Below are 23451 nucleotides of genomic sequence, written 5' to 3'. Positions count from 1 at the left end.
TGGGCCTCAAATACATGTAACAATCAGGAAGCCATAGAGCCAATAGTCCTCCCACCCCCAAGGCCCCTTTCCAGTAGTGTTTATGTATTTTCTCTGCTACCACTCATTGGCAGATATTCCATTCTAAGCCCTTCAAAGGACAAGGCTTATGTGATTTTTTTTTTTTCCTTTCCTTGTGGGAAGGATTCCTCCCAGTCTCTTGGAGCTTAGCAGCAGCTAAGAAATGTGACCCCAAGGTCACATTCAGATTAGAACCCAGTAAAACCTGATGGGTTTGTTACTGCAAGGCTCTAAAGGAAACTCACAGAATGACAGTGGTAGCTGGCGATCCTACCAAGGGTACGGAGGAGAGGGTTTACAGGGGGTCCTAACGGGAAGCAAGCCTGGCTTAGCAGACATTCAAGTCGAGAGGCTGGGAGCTGCTTTCAGCCCCCTGGGGTGGGAACCTGGGAAGAGTGGGTGTCAAGTGGCTCTGACAACCGGGTCCCTCTAGGGTTGCCCTCAGGATCAGGATGAAAAGGGGGAAGCCGGGTGGGAGCAGCAGTGCGGCTTCTCACAGAGCGCTCCCCGGGCGGCCGCTAATTGGCTTACTGCTTTCAGATTTCTCTCAAGAAGCAGATTTCCTTTTCTGTTCTGCGGCCTCTGAGGGGATTTCCCAAATTAACCTTCTCTAAGCTTTCTTGAGGGACTGTTTTTGAGGGCTGGCGGGGAATTTACCTCTTCTGACCAAACTGTTGGCGGGTGAGATTTATTGCCGATCCTCATCTGGGGGTTTTCTCACAGGCCTCTCGCTACTTCCTGTTTCCCAGGAGCCTCTGCTCTCTGGGAACCGAAGAGCGTTGGAGAGAAAGGGACAAGCAGGCTTCAGGAAAAAGGGAGGGGGCTGTATCTGGTACAGTGGTGTTCCTCTCCCCTCCTCCAGTTCTTTGAGAGCTTGTTGGGAGGTTCTAACAGGGGAGAGCAGCTACTAGTATACCCTTGACCGAGAAGAACGGTCCTCCTCTATCGGGGACCGTTGTCCTCTTGGACCGAGCGCGCAGCTTCGGGGGGGACGCACATGGAGCGGTGAGGGAGGAAGGGGACACCCGCCTAGCCAGCCAGATCGCCCGAATCAACCCTGGCGATCAGTGGGGTGACAGATGTCGCAGCCAGATCGCCCTCACAATCTCCTCCAGTTCTTTGCCATTAGTAATACTGGACTTGAAGATCCGGCCCAGGGACCTTGCTGAGGGCTTCACCTCGATTACACTAAACGTTCCTCAGGAAAGTGGGTTGGACACCGAAATTACAAATCACACTGACCACTGGTTTATTAGAATAGCCCTCCTGAATTTGGGATGGATGGAAACTCCTATGTGAAAAGAAATCGTTAAAAAATGGTAATACTTGATGGTAATACTTTACCACTTCTTGAGCGCTTTCTGTGTGTCATGCATTGGTGCTGGAGGCTTTGCATTCATTTCTCACTCGGTCCTGGCAACAACCCAGGGAAGCAGGCCTTATTAAGACCCATAAACAGAGGAGCAAACCAAGGCTGTGAGAGGTTAGGTAATTTAGCCAAATTTTCCTGGTTGGTATTAAAAGAGCTCCAGTTTTGTGGAATCCCAAAGCCTGCGCTTTATTCATTCAACTATAAATTTGTCCCAAATTTGGGATTTGTTTCAGAGTTCTTTTAGGTGCTACTACCAGTAAAGCAGTGCAGAGGACACTGAGAAGTAGCAACCCCCCCCAAAACCAGGGGTAAAAATATTTTATGGGCAGGGTTGACAGTTGTTAGCTTAGCTCTGTGCACCTGCCAGGCCCTTTTTGCTGTATATTCACTATTTTCATGTCACCTGGAAAGTGATGCCGCTGACCTGAGAGTAGGCATCAATATATATAAGAAACTCCAATCAAACCAATTAGCCCTTTCTCTTAGAGAACCCTTCTATCTAATCACTGCTTTTCACCTTTCTACTTTCCCCCTAGCTTTGTACATTTTATCAAGGTTCTTAGAAATAATTCCCCTGAGAACAGGTCCCAGAATACCTCTGACCCTGCTCTGACCTAGGGAAAATGACATTTTAGAATTGCTCTATCTCCTTCATTCTCAATTACTTTGAAGCCAGATCAGCGTCTGTGTGTGCATGGGTGCGTGTGTGTGTTCTTGTGGTACGAATTTCTTAGTGGGACAGAATGTTAGCCACAGTTGACATTTGCCAAGTTCTCCATGTATTTTCAGTTCCACTAGAGAAGTTACTAGCACAGGTGAGGGTGTTGGGGCAGCACCAGGACTGATGCAGCAGTTCCTAGGAGATTCTAAGAAAAGGCATGCACCTGCTGCATTGACGCCCCTTTCCCACCGCACACTTTGCAGCAGTTCCTCCTCTCCAGGCTCTGTCTCGGAGGGCTCCTGACCATACCCTCTTTGGTATCAAAAGAGTGAACTCCGAGAGCCACTAACTGTTGAGAGTTTACTAGCTGCTGAGTGATTTACCTGCATTAACTGACTTGATCCTTGCTTATGAAGGTAGACAAAATGATTCCCATTTGTTTGGGTCTGAAGGTAGCCTTATTAAAATAAAACACCCAAATTATAGTCAAAATCAGTCACGGGGATTAGATCTGACTTCTGAGACACCAGTCCTCCCATCCCCTCACCTTCCCAACACCATGGTGCCCTCACACTGTCTCACACTCCCTTTTCCCCTGTTTTATTGGAAATAGGCATTGGAAGCAAGATTCTTCCCAAAGTCCTGGGAATAAGGAGCAAAGGGAGCTGAACTCCTGCTTCACGGCGCTATTCCATCTCCAGTGAATGGGAGAAACACCCAAGCATCTATCAATTTGAGAAGCCTCCTTCTGCCTCAAGGATCTTTTATAATGGAGATGATTTTATAATCTCTGGAAATGGCCTTGTACAGAAAGTAATATTAATGGTTTATTAAATAACTCCATAGTAAATAACTGTGTTTAGGATATACTTGCCTGCTTGAAAAAAAAAAACAGGGCATTCATTTGGCAATTATTAATTTTTCATACTAATACATGAAGAAAACACATATGAAAAATAGGGGGCCACAGCCTCATTTCTTTGTACTCTTTTAAGCAAAAGTTTTCTAAAGGGATATCTATACTTGCTGCTTCTAATTTCTCTCTTCTTATCATTTCTTAAAACTCACTTCAAACATGTGTGTCTCCCATGAACGCCTCATTGAAACTACTCTTCCCAGAGACGCCAATGACTACACTTGTCTAAGTCCATCCGTCAGTTCTCAGGCCTCAGCTTAGGTGTGTGTCAGCAGCATTTGACACAGCTGATTCCTCCCTCTTCTCTGGAAGAGTTTCTTCACATGGCTTCCAGGACACACCCTCTCTTGGGTTTCCTCCTCCTCACTTTCTACCTTTTCAGTCTCCTTTGCTGGTCCCTCCTCTCCTCCCCAACCTCATAACCCTGGAGGGCCCCAGGGCCTTCTTCCTGGGCCTCTTCTCTTCCTTACTCCCTCCCTTGGTGATCTCACCCAATTTCACGGCCTTAAACATGCTGCCAAATGTGTATCTCCAGCTCAGATTCCTCTCCTGAACTCCAGAACTTTATCCAACTGCCGGCTTGACACATCAGACTTAGCAAGTCCAAACTCGAACCCTCATTCTCCCTTCTCAAGCCTGCTCCACCCACCGTCTATACCTCAGTTGATGGCAACTTGATCCTTAATTAGTTCCCACCAAAAACTTCAGCGTCATCCTTGACTCCTCTCCCTTTGTCTCCTTTCTCACATCTAAATCATGTTGGCTCCTCCTTCAAAATACGTGTGGAATCCAAGCACTTTTCACCACCTCCACCTCCACTAGCCTGGTCTGAGCCACCGTCATCTCTCTTGGGTAACTGCCATCACTTCTCAAGCCTCCCTGCTGCTACCCTTGCTCCTTGCTTCTCCTACAGGCCAGTCTCAAGAATTGAGTTAGAGAGATACTTCAAAAATAGAGTCAGATCATCCACTCCTGCTCAAAAACCTCACAATGGTGTCCTATGTCACTCAGAGCAATACAAGTGTCCACAAAGGCCTGTACAACCCCATCACCTCTGTGGCCCCAATTCCTACCAACTTGACCTTCATCCATTCCCCTCCAGCCATGCTGGTGTCCTTGCTGTTCCTCAAACACCCCAGACCTTCGGCCTGGAATGCTTTCCCTGGATAGCCACGTGGCCCACTCCCTCTCCTTCTCATGTTCCCCAGGTTTTCACCTTCTTAAAGGGGCCACTCTGCCACCTGTTTGAACTGAATTGGCCTTCCCTCTCCATACCTAGCACTCTTGATTATCTTACTCTGGTTTAATATTTCCATTTTCCATAACATTTATCCTTCCTAATGTCTATTGAAGTTACTTACTTGTTTTGTTTATGGTTCATTCTGTTTCCCACCTATAATGTAATCTCCATAAGCACAGGGATCTGTTTATTTTGTTCACGGATGTATCCGAGCTCCAGATCAGTGTCAGTCACCTGGCAGGAAATCAGCAAATATGTTTGAATGAATGAAAATTCAAATCTTCAGACACAGAAATGACAGAGATGAGAAAATCCTGCAAAGATCATATCTGTGTTGATTCGGTGATTTTAAAAGGGATTTTTATCTCTTGCTTCCTGATGACAGAAATGAGCATACAACTTCATAAATTCACATATTAAAAGCACCCACAACAGTTTGTTCACTTCAACTGTTGGTTTTGAAGAACTTGATAAAACATCTTGTCCTTCCATCCCCCCCGCCTTTTTTTTTGGTAAACCTCCTTTTAAATACTCAAATAACCTGGCTATTTCTGCTGCACAGAAAGGCATTTAGCTGAAGGATAGAATTTATCAGATCTCATGGTTAAAACACCACCTCAGTATTTATTCTCTGTTGTCTTTGAAGGATAACATTCACGGTTCCCATCTGGACGGGACTCATAGTGCTCACAGTAGTGTTAGGAGCCTTGAATTCATGTGACCTGTTTTCTCTGCTGAAAGCGGGAGGGATTCTGAAAGCAAGTCGGTTTGTGGGGGAAAGCATTGACACCATTGGTCCAGGTCTGACGGCCGCCACAGCTGTTACATGTTTATAATAATACTTCCCTTTTTGAGACATTTCAAGAAGTACTTTTCTCAGTAGTATGAGGTAGACTACATGTACTAATGACAGAATTTCTGAGGTTGCTCTCAAGTGTTTCCTGGTAAGCCTAACCACAGCATGATGGGTGCTTAGTAAATGATAACATGGTTGGTACAGAGGTTAAAATAGGGTCACTCATCTCAATGTTCTTCTCTACAGATGGCCTAAAACAGTAAAAGCTATTTTATGCTCTAGTTTTCACCTATGCCTTTTTCTTTACTCCAGGGAAGCCTTAAGTGGATTTGCTATAACTGTGTTATCCATATGACAGATAGAATCTATTATTATGATTAAATAATTGATTAAATTTTTAAAAAGCAACTGTTTGTTATTTATAGCGGCAGTTCTATTACTTAAAGGAACTTTGGATAGATCAAAATTTATCACTCAATTTTTAACACTAGGGCTTGCTATTACTGTTGTATTTTTTATTAAAAGCGTTAGAGGAATATAAAATAATTACAGGAATATGATAACACTGTACGAAGTTTGGACAATAAAAAAAATTACCTGTAACCCCATCTAACTGTCAGGATCAGTTGTGAACCAACAAAATAATCAGTCCAATGTTGGTTATATTTAATCAAGTCTTAGATCCCCCGAAAATCCACTTACTAATTCATTCATTTGGCAGTAATTTTTTAAGCACCTGTCTATACCAGGCCCTGTGCTACACTGAGGGTATTTTGTTGGTTCACAGGAAGAGGCCAAAGTCCCAGCACTTGGCAACCATCAGCTGTTTTGTGACTTCCTTTTCTGCCCAGAACTCCAGAAGTACCATACTGGGGGATGACAGTCCAGTGGTGACATGGTCACTCTTCTGCCCTGCTTAAAGACAGTGGCACTAATTCCTTTGCTTCTCTACTCTGTCTGCAGATTACCTGGGTCTGGATTGTCCTTAAATCTCTGGGACAGGCTGAACACTAAAAAATGGGTTGATGGTCCTAAAATAAAATTGTGAATCAGGTTTGGAGTCTGATGTAAAAGCCTAAGAGACACAGGTTTGTTGCTAATTTAGATGACAAATGTCATCAAAAATGGAAACCAAAAAGGTTAGGTAATTTCTAAATTAAACACTCTTTCTTAGAATAATTACCATGTTACAGCATCTATGTACTTTGGTAGAATCTGAATAACACTTTATTGCTCAGAATAATGTTCTATTCTTGTCACCAAATAATAGTTGAGTACATGCACTTGTACTCCCTGACTGTGGGAAGGGTGTTGACCTGATTGCTGGCACACCCTCTGCAGCAAAGCTTGGTTTCAGTGGAATTTTTCAGGTACTAAAAAAATCCCCTTTTTCTACGGCCCATTCATTCACAGGCAAGAGACCTGAACTTTCTTATTTATTTATTTATTTTTCTAAATCTAAATGGACTGAGTCAGACTTATATAGTCACCATTAAGAACAGACCCTGGCAGCATGGAGAATATGATTTGAATCTCTTTTCCATAGGAAACTGGCTATGGAAAGGGTAGGCCCTTCGATCATAATTTGAAAGACAAGTTACAAATCCTCTGGTGAAGCTTTCTCAAGCTATGACTGCAGCAAGAAGAACCAGGAATGCTTTTTTTTAAGATGAGGAAATACAGCTGGTCATTTTGGACATTTCCATCTTGATAGCTTAGCCGGTGGAAGAAGGTTCCTGGGCTTAAATAATAGCTCTTCAGCACTTTGTGTTTCTGAGTCTGAATTTAAGGCATGCTCATCCTTAACAATAGTTACAGAATTCCACAGAATTTTGTCAAAAATGACATGAACTGGTTGTCAGTGTCTAGGAGACAGTTCTTCACTAGGACACAGCATTGCCTTTATTTGAAGGCCATACATGCACAAGCAAACAATAGCTGTATTTTGTATATTTTTCTGCTACTTTAATGCATTCAAATTTCAATTATGGGAGTACAAGACATGAGTTGTATTATTAACCTCCCCTTTATGTTTCTTAATGAGGATTATTATTTTTTTCTTTCTGAGTTAAAAAGAAACCCTTTTAGCTTAAAGGCCTGTGTATTATAAAAATGAATAATCACTATACAGAGACTATGATCACTCTGCTCTTTGTCCCTTAATATGTGCTCTCCTTTCTTCCACAGTAATAGAGCCCCTGATTTTTAAGCTAGGCATGTAGCTGTCCAGTAAGAAAAAAGGCTGTTTCCCAGTTTCCCTTGCAAAGGACTGGGTGGAAGTTTTATATGGCAACGTCTAGAACTTTCCTTAAGTGACAGTTGGTGTGTACCTCTTGCCCCTTCTTTGTCCCTTCCTCCATCCTGCTGCTACAATTCTGGACATGCTAGCAGGGGCTCTAACTGACATCTTGGACCATGAAGACAAGGGCAACATAGTAGATGGGTGGGCAGAAATGGCATACCAGCTTGCCTACCCTTGGAGTTTTCTATGAAAGAAAGATAAACTCCCCTGTCTGAATGCATGCTTTTTTGGGTTTATGTTTCTCAAAATGAAAAATAATTCTCATATATGCATTTATAATGGAAAATGTTGGACTATTTAATCTGACATGGAGAAATAAACATACTGTAGCAGACACCTATTAGCTCACCTGCCCAACACCATTTCCCAGAACTGACCCTCTCTCTGCCACCATCCACTTGGTTACAGTGGGAGTTTCTAAGCTCAAGAACATGACCTCACCTTTGATTGAAGGATAAGCCCCTGACCCCACCTGGGCCCATCAAAATCTTTCCTCAGGAACTTGAAAATAAAAAGGAGAAATAGAGATAAGTCTCTTTGAATTGTCAGACTGTAGTAGTAAACACAGGAGCTACTGGAAGCTTTGTTTTCCACCATGTGTTGGGAGAAGTAGAAGAAAACAAGCTGTGAGGAGAAAGAACAATGAATCAGAGACAAAGAGAGAAGCAGAGATTTAGGGATGGAGGCAGAGATGACTAGGTTCCCCTCTGATGCCTGGTTGTCTCAGCACTGTTGGTTGCTTACTTAACATCCACTCTCCACTTCCTCCTTTGTAAGCAATGCTGATGCTCTGGATGCCCCGTCCTTAGAGGGGGTTGCAGATTGGCTAAGGCAATGTGTATGTGGCAATCCCCTGGCAACTGTATTGACCCAGTGATGGGCATGCATCTTAAATTGGCTCAATCTGATTGAAAATTTATATCCCATGTCTAGCAGGGAGGCTACTGTTTCTCCTGCTGGACATGAACAAGGAGGTCTTTGTCACGACTTTGCCATTGTAGATCTAAAGCAGCCTTAAGAAATATGCATATGAATGGTTCTGAATATATTCCAGCAAAACAGGTGACCAACCTGTGGGCTGTCACTTGCCAATCCCTGTTATAAGCCAACATGAGTCAGAGTTTTCTGTCCCTTGTTGCCCAAACTACCATATATGACACACAGGCCCTAGTCCATTTCTGAGGACCAGCTGCATTTTGCCCTGGGAGTCTATGAGGAACTCAAGTGTCCAGAGCAGAAGGCTGAAATACTTAACAAAGGGTACAGCATAAACACCACCCAACCATAAATACATAGGATGGTTATCTTGGGGTGAGTTGGCTGAAACTCTCATTATCCTTCTATTAAGTCCTCTTTGTTACTTAAACCAGCCAGAATTTGTTTCTGTTATTTCTAAATAAAAGTATTTTCACCATTCTTTTTAGATTTTCATTTTGGGTTACTGCTTTAATCATTTTACTCTTTTTGTTGTTGTTGTTAAGATACTGATCAGTTTTATATTATTTCTTCTTTTTGGTTCTTCATTTCTTAAATTCAGTATTTCAGTGCCAAGATTATAATATTGATCCTTTTAAAACTTGGGTAGACAAAAACTTTCCCTGATAATGAGCTCTTTTTGGAATTCCTGCAGGCCTTATGATCACTAACACACAATCTAGCACTTGCCACAGGAAGTATGACTATAAAGTAATGAAAAGATTTTTGCACACATGCCACTGCTCAGACAGCCAATGTATTTTTTTAAATGCAGTTGCAACTAAAAGTTATATTCCAATAATGTGGCCATTTCTCAAAGTATCTTCAGAATTCCTCCAATCTCCCCACCTTATTTTAATATCTGATGTTGATGGAGATCTATCACACTGTCACCCAGCTTGGCTCTGAATAAATTCCTGCCATTTGCAAAAAAATAGATACATCTGAAATATTTGCAATCATCGAGTATTTTCTTTTTCCCCTCCCTTTCTCACATATATATTATGTGAGAAGCTATGCCTAATGTGCACCTTTAACTCTTCTACCTGCTGGTGAGATAAAGTTCCTATTATCAATGTGTTCATAGTTTGAAAGGGGAGAAAGTAAATAAATAAGTTATCATGTAACCCAAATTTGTGCAGGCTTCACCAGTCCGAGTACAAATTGGTCTTCCTAAGACAAATAACCCAAATTTCACAAGCTCTGCCCTACTTACCTACGTGGGAACGCAGCCTCCTGCCAAGCTGTTGACATGGGCTCCCACACTAACCACATATACGTTTCCATTTCAGGTCCCCCTGCTGATCTCTGCTGCTTTCAAGCCCCAAGGATGACAGGTTTTGGGGGTTGTTTTTGTTTTGTTTTGTTTTTTGACTTACAAAACTCTTCTTTAATGATGGAAGAAAACAATACTATATTATAGTAGTTTAAGGCTTTTCACATTGTTTTCAAGAAATTCTAGAAAACAATTTTACAGGGAATAAATATAGTAGGCAGCCTGACTAGAAGCCAGCGTCTCTGGAACAGTTCAGAGCAGAAAACTGTTACTGTTTTTCAGGCTGCCCTGCGGCAAAAAGGAAGAGGCAACTTTAACCCAGTCAGCAAACGTAGAGCTAAAAGACAGGAGAGTGATTGAGGCCATATTTTCTTCTCAAGCTCAGTCACTTGCCCCTCCTTTTTTGGGGTAGATTTTAAAAGAACATGAATTTCTACAGATGATGCCTCTTGGTCATCACATAGCAGCAGTGAGCTCCAAGAAGGCAAGTTCTTTGTCCATTTTCTTCAGTGTTGTCTTCATTGGGCCCAGAACAGTGCCAGACACTTACTAGCAGCTCAAGACATATGTGCACATAGAATGAATGAAAGAATGAATGATGCCAATATTAAGTTTGTCCTTCAGTCCACATCTCACTGTGACCCAGCAGTCTTCTGCTCAGAAATGGGAAGAATGCCACTTGCCTCACTGGTGCTACATTTTGTTTTCTGGGTCCTAATGCCCTTCCTCTTCCAAAGTCCTTGGTGATCACAGCCTTTTTCAAATTCTCTCTCAGCTCCTTTCTCTAAGAACTTAGGCCTGGTCCTGGGGTCACTGGTGAGAAACAGACATACTTGAACCCCAACTATGGCCCAGGCTCAAACTTAATTTCCTGACTTAATTATAATACGGAGTGATAAGAATTACACTTAGATGCACATATAAGGACATAGCAAAGGAGACAAGAAAGTGAAGACAGCAGGAAATCAGAGGGAGGGGGACAGACAGTGTAGATAGATGGTGAATAAAACTGCCTGTGTCATAGTCCTGCCTGTAAGTGCCCTGAACATTCTGTCTTCATAACCTGATTGTAACTTCCTCTTCCTTGTTTTATAATTTCCTCTTTCCAAATATGCAATAGATGCTAGTTAAGTATTCGTTGACTGACTGACAGACAAAGAGAATTAAGACCTCAGTGGAGTCCCATTGCTTTTCCCCTAATATCTGCTTTTCCATATTTATTGCTCTCTGGTCACACTAGTCTATGAGATCCTGAATAATGAGAACTCAATAAACCCTCATTTGCTCAAATCAAAGACTACTTAGGGACTGTACACAATGTATCAAGCATTGTGCTGGATGGAAAGCCACCAAGATAATAAGGCGTAGCTCTAAAGAAGCATGCAGTGGAGCAGTGGAGATAAAGCAGGGCAAATAACTCTAATGGAAGGTAGAAAGAGTTCCATGGTGTACTAGGAGATCACATCACTGGCTGTGAGAGCACAGAGGAAGCAAACAGAACTCTAATTTGTAAGCTCTGAGAAGGTTACACAGAGGAACTCTGTGAAGAATAAGCAGGATTTTTAACCAGTAGAGGTGGGTGGGGGAAGCAGGCAGGCAGTGGGAACTCTATGAACAAATACGTGGAGGTAAAATTCAATCTACAGAGGAACATATACCACAGATGTTTCCAGGATTTTCCCTCATTCGTTATCAGTTGTTTATCCGTCTCTAAAAACATCACCAGTAGAATAGCAGTAGGGCACATTTTTTTTGAGTTTGCATTGAAGGAGAGGGTTTCAATGAACAATGCTGCTGGCAGTATTTTTAAAGAAAGACCGAAGTACCACGCTGCATGTGAATTGGTTAGTCCAATTGTGCATGCAAAGCAGATGGCTGTTAAACATTTGTTCCATCCCCGGTATCGTCCGCCTTCTAAATGCTACAGAGTAGCCAAAATGGAGAATTCTATCATGTTAAAGGAATTTTTGCCTATAATTTGTTTATAACACACTCTTGACTAACCGGCAAGCTCCCTGCTCCCTGGGGGCTGTGCTCCAAGTGCACGCACATTCCAGAAAGATTAGCCTTTCCCCCTGGTGCTGTTAAGAGCCTTAAAAGCCGTGGAAATCAATACATACAATGATTTATCACTGACAGATTAAAATTTTCTATTGATTTCTTATGGAATGGAAATTTGTGGCCCCCAAAGAGCTTTATTCTTTTACTTAGACAACTAGGCAATCAGTTGTAATTCTAAGTTTTGAATGCTTTGGCAACAGTTTTTAGGAAACACACAGAAGAAAAACAGCAAGAGGCCCTGGATAGTTTCAAAGTCTTGCTGAGATGTACAGAAGAGAATCTCACTGGCCTGCTGGTGCCGACTGTCAGCCTCGGTCCCCTGAAGCAGACGCTCTGTCCCTTGCCATAGATCTGATGATGCCTGTCAATTTGCAAGCACCAGAAATCTGGTGGGCCCCTTATCCTTCTCTCCTTTCTGGAAACAACTGTCCACCTGAAATGCACTCCGAAGCTATCCATCTCAACAGACAAGCAGGCAGTTAGTATTTGGAGAACCCATCATTCCAGCAGGCTTTATACTCATGCTTCTCAAACCTGAATGTGTGCATGAGTCTGCAGGGGACCCCATTAAAGCGCAGATTCTGATTCTGGAGTGAGACCTGAGATTCCACAGTTCTAACATGCTCCCAGGTGTTACCTGGGGCAGGATTTTAAACTCATCCCTCTCCAAGGTAGGAAGGACAGGTGTTGTGACAAGGGCAGGGTGCTAAGCACTCAAAGGCCCCAGATAACAGGATGCCCTGACCAAACATCCCACAAACATGAAGAACAGAACCCAAAGGGAGAGTCTGAGCTCTTCACTGGGAAAGCTTGTCTGCATTTATGTTTCTTGGAGGCAATGTGGGGATGGGATAACAGAAGAGAAAGAAAATAGATGGTTCCCTCTTCTACTCCGCACATTTCAATCCCTACCCCGTGCCAGGCACTTCAGGCACAGGAAATATAAACACAATAAAAACATGGACAGAGAAGTAGTCTATTTTGGAAAGGCAGACATTGAAAGCATTCCATTCAACCCCTTTATTTTTGTCAGGAAACTTCTACTCCAAGAGACCCTATAAGGAATCCAGTCGCTCAGCATTTCCCAGGAGAACAACATTATCTGTCATTGTGCTTTGTGTTCAAAGATACTTCTGGCAACGATGTTACTATTCCTGTGTGTGAGTCTGGCAGAAAGCCCTAAGATGTGACCTAATTTCCAAATAGCGTGTCCTTCTGGTGAGCTGTTATTAGTAAAACCTGCCTTAGTTTATGACTCTACCCTATAGAGTTTGAGAAAATAGGAGGGCGAAGGAGATTTCCACCTGGATTAGTTTTGTGCCTAGATGATCTTTTTGAAATAATAGCTTAGGCTCATTATATGAAGAGATCATGTAGAAACCAACACACCATCTTTTCTTTCTGAGAGAAGGGCTCTTAAAAGCCTGGAAGTGGAAGATCATTAGGTAATTTGTTGTTAGCTCAAGAAGGGCACATCCTGGTATATTTACAGTCACACTGCCCAGGGGGAGAATGTTTATGGTATGGACCTGTTTTATCAACCTTTTCTCTTTGAGTGGATCTTGAAAGTTAAATTATAACACTGCATTATGCTTAAAAGGGAAGGATGCTTCATAGAAAAGGCATTTACTCAGCTCTTGAGGGACTGTTGTGCACTGATCAAATGACAGATGGCGTTCCGTTTTCACAATGTAGGAGTGCTAAAAGAATGGAGGGTCACAGTGAAGCCATGGAAAATCAGAGTAAAATACAGTGCAAGTTGTTCTAAGCCTGGTATAAGAAGAGGAGGTACCAAGAAAATGATCCCAACCACCAAGGAAAGGAAACCGAAATGAAAAATGACGGTACTGCAATTTTGGGGAAGCAGGTGTGCCCCCCTAATTTAGCTGCAGGATGTTGAGTAAGTCACCAGGATCTCTGGGCCTTGCTCTACTAGTACAGCAGATAAGAGGTTTTAGAGGTTTTAGATGATCTTTAAGTCCCTTCCCAGCTCTGTTAACACTGAGTGCTTCCTATGTGCGAAATGCACCAGAAAACAAGCACCCTCACATGATTATCGTCTCATCTCTGGGAGGGTGGTTGGTTTGGTTTTTTTGTTTGTTTTTGTTTCTTTTTTTAACCATCCACATTTTGCAGAAGAAGAAACTAAGGTTCAGAGAGCTTAAGAAATGAGGCCAAGATTACCCACCTAATCGGAGACAGAGCTGGGATTCAAACCCAGGCAACTTGACACCATAGCTAATGCTTTTAAACTTTACAATGTGTTGCCTTAATAAGAATTTTATGGGTAAAGAAGGAAGGAATGTTTTGTTACTTTTTATAAAATCAATTGATGGGGTGGGGTGGTCCCTCACAAATGTTTGTTACATACCTGCTTGATAATTCTTGACATACTGGAGTTTGATTCTGCTAAAGGAAGTTGTAACCGGTGTCATAATCTAACGTCCAGGAATTTAAGACGTCAGATGAGCAGCACACACCTTCCTCAGCTCCCTTAGCTGCGGGTTCTGACAGCTTTACGTTTCAGGTTCTGGCCTGCTCATCTGAGCCCACTTTGTCAGGCCAGGCTGCTAAAAAGTAGCCACATGAGCACTGACCAGTGACATCTAGGATTCGTGTTCCTGTCTCCTAAACTCCAGATCCTGGGAATTGAGAAGGGCTGGGCTGCAGACAGCAGCTTCCTCTCACCCTCCTTCCAACAGAATTTCCCACGCCCACATGACAGGGTTCCAGAGAATGTCCTAGTTTACACACTGCACTCTGGCTTTCCTCCTGAGACTAGAGTTCTGTATTAAACACCACCCTGCCTGGATGGGGCTAGCTACGCTCCCCAGCCCTTGGAGGCAGTGTGGCAAAGGGCAGCAGTGGTTGCCACCTTAATGATTTTTGCATATCTGTACCCCACCTGTATATATTCTCATTTACATAATATATAATAAGTTTGTATATATATGTATATAATATATTTCAGTGGACTCACTTTAAACATTTAAATAGCTTAATCCTTTTGAAAAAGAAAACTTGAAGATTTATAGTTTTAAGTTTTATATTGCGGTCAATGAGTCATTTTGAGTTAATTTTTGAAAGACGGTGAGAGCTACAGATTGAGGGATTTATTTTCTGCATATAGATATCCAATTATTCCAGCACTATTTAGTGAAAAGATTCTCTTTTCTCCAAAGGATAGTCTTTGCATCTTTGTCCCTCTCCTTGAGAGTTGGACTAGTTGGACCAGTTCCAGTTTGTTCCTTTTCATTTCTAGCTGGGGAACCAAACTGTGAGCTACCACGCACCTGGCTTCAACTACTATCCCTTCTAGGAGGTCCCCGTTGCCCAACCATTAGCCTGGACTCTAGTTTGCTATATCTGTAGACATTGTAATTTAGTCTCTTATTGACCTCTTTTTGGTTATTAGTGATATAATTCTCCTTTTTCTTGACGGTTTACTAACACAGTCCCATCTCTGCCAACCCCTTAAATTCTCTCTCTCTCTTTTTTTTAATCAACTTGCCCTTGATGTCCCCAAAGTCACAACTTACAAAATGAATGTGAAATTCTGTAAGGGGTGGGACAGGGTAAGAAAAGTTTTGAATTTTGTACAAAAGAAATGGGTGGGTATTCACAAAGCAGTGTCACTAACTATTGGCACGTCTCAATTGGGATTCACTATTTAAGGGCTCTTGGGTGTAATGAGTTACTTCCCTCATGTGAGTCCTGTTTTAGGGTAGGACCAAGGCATCTATGTACTATCCCATATCTATGTACACACAAAGGTACACAGACAGACATTAATATATACACATACATAGATATCTGCAAATATTTTGCACTTAACTGTGGCTCTCCTTCTAGTTAATTTACAGACATATTTTATAGTTATACTATGGGGGAAATTTCTAAGTTATTGGATCTTAGAGACTCTGAGGGATCATCTGGGTTGGGTGGGCTGTCAGCTCTGATAAAATGGTGGTGATGGCTTTGGAGCACTGCATTGAAAAGGCCTGCCAGGCCAAGTTTAGCTCAGTGGGGAAAAAGAGCTTTCACTGATTAGCCATGCCTGCCACGGCTGGGGGTGGTGGCATGTAAATGGTATACTACTAACTCTAAGCTAAGACCAGGACATTCTCTTTTCCAGTGCAATAATCTCTTCTACACTATCTTTGAATGCTGGCCTCTATCCACTGCAGGAGTACTTTTGGTAATTGTGGGTTTGCTATTTTTCAGGAATGCTCATTGCATTGTTGAACAGCTTACATGTTTAGTTCAAAATCTATCATTGCAAATTCCAGTCATTTGTCCCATTTCTACTATTTGGAGCCGTACAGACCAGGTTAATACCTTATTCCACATCATAGCTCTTCACATATCAGAAGACAGCTATTATATAATCTCTTCTCCTAGATAAACATCACCACTTTTTTGCTTTTTATTTTTCAGATATTGTGGTTTCTGAGGCTCCTACCATCCAGGATATTACTTAATTTTTTCTTGCTATCTTTCAAGTATGCTACTCAGAAAGGGACAAAGAATTTTAGACAGGATCTGACCAACTGGAATTAATTGGGACTCTTTCTTACTGGGTTCATATACTTAATAAGCTTTAGTTTGCACTTGAAACATGTCACTTGCTTATTTCACACTGAACTTTTTAGTAAATGTAAAAAAATTATTTTTATATGAATTACTTAATTAAGTTCTTCTCTTTCCTGAGTTCATATTTGAATTTTTACCTTTTAAATTGTATCTTAATAACAACTGCCCTCTCTTGAGTACCTGCACTGCATGCTCTATTTGTATTTCCTTCCATACCTATGAAGTAGATATTCTATTCCCATTTTATAGTTGTGAAAACTGAGACACAGATATGCTCAATGTCTCATAGCTACTGAGTTGCAGAGCTTGGAATCAAACTCAGTTCTTTCTGGCTCTAGAGTCTGTTCTCTTTTGGGTGCCAAAATGCTCAATTTGATAATTTTTAAATCTTGAATCCATCACAGAAAAAAAAATGTGGGAGGAGATAAATAACCTGTCCGTTCGTCAAGATGTCCTTTGTTTCCAGCATTCTGACGCACCAGTCAAGCACTTCATTGAAATAAATAAATAAAAAGGAAGTAAACTGGCCTGACCAGTTCCTGGTGAAGTTGATTCCCAGTGGTCCTCTTTTTTATGTGCCCACCAGCTGCCTGCTTAACTATTCAGTCTAGAACTTTGTTGGGGATTAATGGCAAGTTCATCAGTCTATAATTTCCAGAATCCGTGATTACTGGGATATTAGATTGTGCCCTTTGTCTGGTCCCTACTTCCCATAAGATCTAATGGCTGCTCTCTGTGGCTCCACCCTCACATCTGCATCTGTGTTCCATTCTCTGGGGTGGAAGTGCAGTGGAGGGGGAGTCTGCCCTCCTTTAAAGCAGCCAAGTGCCTTCATACCATATTCCCTTGTCTTTTCAAAACAATTTCCTGTCAATAATGTTATTTCTTCCATTTCCAATTTGTAGGTAAGAAACAGAGCCTCTCTCTTAACGGAGGATTAATGGAATAGATGTACTCAACAAAGTTGCCAGCAATTCTGTTAAGTGATTCTAAAGTGAACTCTAACAGCCCCAACAACAACAGACAATAAATGCACTTTGCCCCAAACTCACCTTGTATTATAGGTCAGTGAAACGCGTTTGGGCACTATCTACTCTTTCAGATGATCTGAGCTGGGAAATTTCTCTGTTAATAAAAATAAGAGAGTCAAATATGAGTATTAGCAGGTATGGTTAGTTTCCTTGATAATGTCCCAACTAGATCTAAGAGTATATGTATTTTAAAAGTTTACTTATAAGTTTCTAGCCTAGGACATAGCCTGACACCCATACAGACTCATAGATCAGATCATTAGAAAGTGCAAGTTAACGTACCTGCCAGGACCCTGTGTGAGACGGGTGCGCTGGTTACGGGTTATGAAGCAAGCACTTAACATCCAGCTAAAAACTTACTCTGGGTTGTTTTCATGCTTCCCAGGGCTACAAAGAGAGCTTGTCTACGAAACACCAGTAATGGCACGTTGCTGGTGTGGAGGGACCCTGAAAGACTTGATAAACTAAAAGGAGCAGCCAGCTCCCTTTATAAATTTGACTTCACCTAGATTAGCAACCGTGGACTTCCATTTCCATGTGCTCTCTCCTCTTTGTAGTCCTCAGAAGCAAGCCTTGACAAAGCCCACCCCCTCTTTCCTTCTAACTCCTTATCTGGACGCCCCTATGGTTCTTCTAATCCCTTCAGAGGCTTTTAAATCCGGGTCTCTGAGCACAAGGCGTTTATGAATATTCATCTAGGGGCGTGGCCCCGCGGCGTGCGCGGCTCCGGGCAGCTGGGACCCGCTGAAAGGGCGCGCCAGCTGCGTGCAGGGGAAACAGTCCTCATTTTGTGCGCCAGGCTGACAAGATGTCCAGCCGCAAGCCGGCTCGAGACCGCACATTGTGCGTGCGTGGGAGGGGCTCTGCCAAGACGAATGGACTTTTCTGAGGCAGGGCCTGGGAGCTGTCATTTGAGGGGCTCAAATCTCCCTGCCACCCACCTGCCAGGGCCTGTGAAATTCCATTGATAAAAATTCTGGCATAATCCTCTCCAGGAGTTTGTCTCTTTTTAAGAAAACAAATACCCTTTGTGTGAGTAATTGGAGGCTTTTTATCCTCTGGCGGCACCTCCTCCTTTGCAATTCTTCCCAGTGAAGACTCTTCTGCCTTCTCAGGGCTAATCACAACTGCTCCTCACATTTTTTTTTTTTAAAAGATCATCAAGCCATCTTGTCTGTGTCCTTTCCTCTCCATCATTTTTATTTAGTAGTAGTATAGCAGTAGCGGTTAAAAAACAGATATCCTGAATGAATATTCCAATTTGACTACTTACAATCTGTACCAATGTGGCAAGTTAACTGCTTTTGCATCAGTTTCTTCAGCTGTAAAATAATGGGAGGTAATAATACAACCTACCACATGGCAGTGTGAAGATGAAATTTTATTTAATTTATTTATATACACAGGTGTATAAAGTATGATATTTTATTATATAGAATACTAATCATACATGTTAATATGTATTAGTATGTGGTGGTTGCATATATTATCCATACATATATTATCCTAAGTATAAGATGCTTGTAAAGTGCCAGGCAGATATTAAACACAGTAAATGTTAGTTACTGTCATTATTTTGTCTGTTGACTGGACAAGACTGGCAGAAGACAGCTGAGTGTCAGACAGCTGAGCGTAAAACTCGGAAGTCAGCTAGGGTACAACTCCTGGAGGTGGAGTCCCATCAGAAGCAAAGGAGGCAAGAAACCACATCCACTGAAGTCAAGAAGAAAGTCAAGCTGAATCCAGAGAGAACAGGGAAGTCAGCCTGCAGTGAAAGCTGGGATGCAACATAGAAGGGAGCACCAGCGGGGAAGCATGGGAACCCAGTCACTTAAAGAAGGACCACACAGTTTGCAGAGATAGTGATCACAGTACCACAACACACTTTTTGTTTGATTTTAGGCTGAGTCCCAGACCCTAGCCTGCACTCCACTGAATCTCAAAGCAGTAGGAACCTCAGGTTGGCCCTGGGAGCAGGAGCTGGCCCTTTACTTAGGGGGGCCTCAGGTTGAAAAGTTTTAGCTCGAGGATCCTCCAATGACCCCATCTCCTTGTCTTTGCACTATCCCCATCTTTAAAATCCCATTATCCACAGCACAGCCCTCAGGCTCTGAACCCCACCCAATCCTAGTTATGTTGGCTTTGACTTTACCTACATTCCTATCTATCCACCCTTTCCCCACAAGACTTATTACCCTCACCACCTCATTGATTTCCTACAGTATCCCAGTCTTCCTATGGTTTCCTAAACATGTGGTTTTAGAGACAGTGCTTTGTGTTCACTACTTCATTTCATTTTCCTGGACAGATGAGAAGATATTTCCCAGTTAGGTTGAGACAATGACCAAATTCTTAACAAGAGAAACATGAGCAGAAGGGATATAACACTTCTGGTTTGAGGAAGCTAAGAGGGCATCTGAGTTCTTCATGGTCATTCTCTCTTGTCTATAAGTCAGGAAGTGCAGGAGTCTAAGACAGTGGTTTGCAAGACGGAAGCAGACTGGATCCTGAGCTTCTGTTGCAAGAAAGCTGGCCAACTGGGGTTGGAATTTTTTTTAAATAATAAGAAGGAAAGCTATAGAAATTATGGGGTTTATTTATTATCTCAGCAGACCCTATCTTATCCTGACTAATAATACACATGCTCTACTCTTTCTCATTTGGGTGTCTCTATAATAACATTATGTCACCTGGAATGCCTCCCTTAATGTCACTTGGAATGCCTTCCTTATTTCCTACCCTGCAGTAAATTGCTACTATTTTTGGAGTTTCCTCTGTGCTCTTATATTGTGCTCAGGTTTCTGAACTGAGTGATTGAATGGATCTTGGCACCAGTAAAAGAAAACGAGAAAAGAGGAAGGGGAGAAATTTTGTGGAGAAGAGCTCCCTAATGTGCATGACGAATTTAAGAACAGGATATGCAGGCAGAGATGTCCAGCAGGCATTTGGAGTCTGAAGCTCAGAAAAGAGGCTAGAAGTAGGTAGACAGTTGGGAGTCATCAGCCTGTAGGGAGCAGTGGATAAGATCACCCAGGTAAAGTCTGTAAAGTAAGAAAATAAGGTGGAAGATGGGAAGACAGAGCTTAGTGAAACCCCTACATTTAGGGGAAGGCAGAGAAGGCAGAGCCCTTATAAACTTCCCTAACTTCACAGTGTCCCCCTAGGCCATTCAGGATTGAGCATGAAATCTGGGAAACTGGCACTAGTTTGCTGACCAAAATTTACAAACATGAAACTTAATTCTGAAGAAAACAGGATACTGTGCAATCAAAGCTGTTGAACAGACACGAAAATGTCTTTGAAGGTGGAATGTCTTGCTTTTATTACTGGGAAAACTTCCCTGCAAAAGTTTAGCTTTGATCATGTTAAAGGAAACCATAAATTGGTAAATTTAATTTAAAAGCCTACCTTGGCTTTTATATTCCTGGCTTTCCTCAACCTGAAGTCTTCTGGCTTAGATCAACCTAAAGGAGTGAGAAAGTTGCAAGGATTTAAAAGTGATTGTTTTCACTGCCCTCTGTTTTTTGTTTGTTTGTTTGTTTGTTTTGTTTTTCTTCATGCAATTGCTCTTTGGAGGTAATTCTTAAATTATTTTAAATGGTCACCGTATTGCTGCAGATCTTTAAATGGCACCAGGACTATCTTCATGGGACAAGAGAGGTGTAACTGTACATATTTCAAGGCTATCAGCAGACTACTGAGGTTCTTTCAACACTGATACTATTCAATATCCATAGTCTTGGAGGCTCCCAGGTCCAGATCTCTGGAGTATCTCTCCCTCAGAAGTGTAACTCCCTTTGAAATCAGTTCCCTGTGAAAAAAGGGTGGTTTCTCTTTGATACGGAGATATAGATACTATCAACCATCATATTGTCAGATAAAATTCCAAATGCAGTTCACCATACTGGTTTAATGCAGTTTGAGGTTGAAAGGTGAGAACCCCCAAATGCATTTTCAGTAGCCAATTCTGTCACAAATCCTATCATCAGATGTAGCATTAAATAATTTAAACCTTTCTTAAATTTTCAGGCAAATTTAAGTGCCTATTACATCTGCCCTCAATCTTGACAGTCTGTCTGGCATCTGGGGTATACCCCCATGCAGTCTGTGGTGTATCTGATGAACATCATATATTAAAAGCCACAACTGAGAGACAGAGAGGAAGGAGAACAGACAATGAAAGGCAGGCTGCCTTGTGTCAAGGGCACCAGTCCAGGATGACATCTGCTCATAAGCTGCTGGACAGCATTTTTCTCTTACTGAAAAAATTATCTTTGTGATCTGCAGATTGAATGCCCTGTCCACGTGCTTATTCATGATTTTAGATTTTCTTTCATCAAGTTGTTGGAAACTTTCACATGTCCTCTAAATGGATGATACCTTGCAATTCTTAGTGGAATCATGGCTGTAGTAGCGTTTTGTTTGTTGGCTTGTCTTTCAGTGCCTATTATGGACCAGTCTGCATCTTAGGGGCTTATATAACAACTTCAGTTTCCACATCAACCCTGCAAGATGGTGATTACGATCTTCATTGTATAGATGAGGAAACAGGCTCGGAAAGGTTAGTAAATTGCTTCAGGTCCCAGCTGGTGGGTGGCAGAGTTGGATCCAGAGCCTCCAGCGCTCATGCCCTTTCTGTGGGACCTTGCCATGCCTCAGTTAGTCCCCCTTTGTGCCATCTTAAGAGATTTCCTCCATAACTTCTTACTTGAACTTGGAAGTTCCAATTTCCTGAGCCAGCCCCTAGGAGACTTTGAGTTAATTTCAAATTTCTTCATCTGTTGAGAGACCTGAGAATTCTGAGTGAAGACTTCAAATTCCATTTATTGTGGAGTTCCTCCCTCAGTAGCAAGTGGCCTTGTCAGTGGTTGACCAGGTCAGTGGTGGCTGGTAGGTGTGCATATGACAATCATCTTGGCTCTGCCTCCAACTCAAACAGTGACCTGAGGATGTCACTTAACCATTTAATGTCTCTGGCTTTCCAAATATAAAATGGAGGTGTATTAAGAATGGCCTTCTTCCCCAACGGCTTGTGTGGACTAGCTAATGAGGCCCTGGACTACGTTTTAGAACTAAGAAGCATATTAACTCAAGTTAATAAACATGTATTGAGTCTGCAGAGCTGGGGGAGGTATGATGTGCCTGGCATGTGGATGCACTATTCTAAACATTGCCTTTGTTTGCACCTCTGTGAGACTCCACCCCATCTCTAAGAATGCCTTTACTTCCATCCACATGTTTGGAAAAAGACCTCTTCCTGTTCTACTAAACTGGTCATGTTTCTCTAGGTTGGAGTGTGGCATGATCCATACAGGTCTATGCTATTAGCTCAGAGGAGCATACTTTTTATTTTTGATTTCAAACATGGCACCTGACCTAACATTGAGTCTTCCCACATTGAGATCATGGTCATGACAACAGAACTTTCCTGTGTTTGGTGCTCTCTGCCAAGTGCATCCATGAGCCGGATACAGCATTCTTGAGATTCCCAGGTCAGATCTTCCTTAGTTTCTGTGCCAATCCAAGAGAGAACAGTATGCCGTGAACAAATCCAGAATCTCCAAAAGTTGAAACTTCACCCTATTTGTTTGAACCTGTTTTCTTATATTTTCATTTGGGATCTTTTAGTAACAAGACAGCTTTCTGGGACTCTGTTGTGAGCAGTTCTGGAATTGATGGGTATTTTTACATTTGCATAAAAAGTTGCTTCTATTCCTTTTTTTGTTGAGCTACCAGAGGGAGGAGTTTCCATTTGGCTGGAAGTCTGGGATGATTTAATCTCTACTATTTGGGTGGCACTAATTTTTGTAGCAAATGTTTCAGGAACTTAGTTTATCTCAGGGATACAAGGGGAGGATCTTCGAAGTATCTGTACTGTAGTCAAAGATGTGTAAAGAAGAATGAGCAGCCCTGTGGACCAGAAGCAAAACTCCTGAGAAGCATCAGTGGAGGATCATTAGCGCCCTTGTGGGTCTTAATGTTCCATTTCAAGTTTGAGTGGTGTCCATTTCATAAAGCATTTGACCTGAGCTAAGTGTTGTTCAAAACATGATAGCCAGTGACTTGCTGCAATGGACTAAAGGGAGAAACACTACAATTTTGGAAGAACAACAATTAATTAAATCCTCAAACTTGTAAAACGAAACAAAACAACCCAGAACAACAACA

At 42.1% G+C, this 23451-nt stretch overlaps 1 protein-coding gene and 1 long non-coding RNA gene across 2 annotated transcripts in view; one reads left to right on the top strand and one right to left on the bottom strand.

The window, feature by feature from the left end:
• The window catches only part of PELI1 (pellino E3 ubiquitin protein ligase 1), a 135922-nt gene that overhangs the window by 100122 nt on the left and 12349 nt on the right, over positions 1 to 23451 (bottom strand). The window contains exons 5-7 of the mRNA XM_015237045.3: positions 20692 to 20747; positions 17305 to 17377; positions 4371 to 4483 (exon numbers count right to left, since the gene is read on the bottom strand). The gene's annotated coding sequence lies outside the window, so the exon portion shown is untranslated. The remainder of the gene's footprint in view (positions 1 to 4370; positions 4484 to 17304; positions 17378 to 20691; positions 20748 to 23451) is intronic.
• On the top strand, positions 830 to 2946 carry LOC140685672 (uncharacterized). Its single transcript, XR_012058940.1, has 2 exons — positions 830 to 1379; positions 2707 to 2946. It is a non-coding gene; the product is annotated as an uncharacterized lncRNA (long non-coding RNA).

Source organism: Vicugna pacos, chromosome 15 (assembly GCF_048564905.1).
Source record: "Vicugna pacos chromosome 15, VicPac4, whole genome shotgun sequence".
NCBI lineage: Eukaryota > Metazoa > Chordata > Mammalia > Artiodactyla > Camelidae > Vicugna > Vicugna pacos.
Note: the sequence above shows the minus strand (reverse complement) of the source record. Positions and strands in the feature narration are given on the sequence as shown.